Source organism: Acanthisitta chloris, unplaced genomic scaffold, assembly GCF_000695815.1.
Source record: "Acanthisitta chloris isolate BGI_N310 unplaced genomic scaffold, ASM69581v1 scaffold26846, whole genome shotgun sequence".
Taxonomy (NCBI): domain Eukaryota; kingdom Metazoa; phylum Chordata; class Aves; order Passeriformes; family Acanthisittidae; genus Acanthisitta; species Acanthisitta chloris.
In genome coordinates this window covers 674-1,885 of record NW_008680137.1, presented here as the reverse complement: position 1 = coordinate 1,885, position 1,212 = coordinate 674, and positions in this window count along the sequence as shown.

Sequence of the window (1,212 nt, the reverse complement as noted above, 5' to 3'; positions counted from 1 at the left end):
GTCCCCGTCTCAGGCTGCACATTGTGTGGGAGCCCCTGAGCTCTGTGTGCGTTTTCAGGGATAGCATTGAGGGTGGCCCAGACTCAATGTCCCTGCTGTGGTCACTTGCTGAGGAGTCGTGAGTAGAGAGCAGTGAAGGCAGATTTGCCTGATTTACTTTGCATATGTACATTTTCCTTGTTTCTTTTTTTTTTCCTTCACCTTTTTGCCTTTTTTTCTATTATGACTGTGCAGGACTGCAGCATCTGTTCACCTGCATCTTGTGGGAAGTGGCCAGGGGGATGGCTGGTGCCAGGAAAAGTACATTGAGCAATGCAGGGCCAGGCTGTCAGTGGGCAGGGTTGGGGACAGAGAGTAGGAGGGACACCAGGACAAGGGGCTGGGTCTGCTTGAAGGTATTTTTGTGGCTGCAGCCCAAAATTAGAGAAGGCAGCATGCCCAGTCCCTGAGGCTGCAGCTGTAAGGACAGAGTCTGGGGAGAGCATCCCCAAGGTGCAGGAGAGGTGCAGAGGGATAGAGGTGGCATGGAGCAGGGTGGCAGGAGGCTGGCAGGGGAGTGGGGAGCCTGAGGTGGCCAGGTCTGGACAGGTTTTTTGTGTCTGCAGGGGAGCAAAGGTGGGGGAAATGCACAGCCCAGTGCTGCAGCAGTGGTTTGAGGGGCGCTGGAGCCCAAGACAGGGGAATAGGGCAAGTTTAGGCTCATTGCTGCCAAATGTGAAGGAGCAGGAATAGCCTCGGAGCTCAAGAAAGTGCCTTGGCTGCCACTGTGATGCCACACATCCTGTAAGGCACAGGGACTTTGACCTCTTGTTCCCATGAGAAGCCACCCATACCTGTGGGTTCAGCCCATACTGGGGCAGAGCCATCCCAGTACCATGCCCTGGTACGGCTAGCGGTGGGACAGGACTGAGGTGGCTGCAGTGAACAGGGCAGATGGAGCAAGGGGGAAAGAGAGAAACACCCAAGGCAAGGCACTGGCATCCCATCCCAGGGCTGTGCCAGGCCTGCCCGTCCAAGTTCTCATATGTAGCATGTTTGTTTGTTGTTTTGTAGTTCTTTTTTTGTTTGGTTTTTTTCTTCCATTTCACTCACTGATCTAAAACTCTGGGAATGAAAACTCAAAACTCCCTCACCATGAAACACAGGTGTGCCCCTCTCCTAGTCCCAATGGGGGATGAAGCTCTTCGTTATCTGGACCGGTTTGTGCCTCTT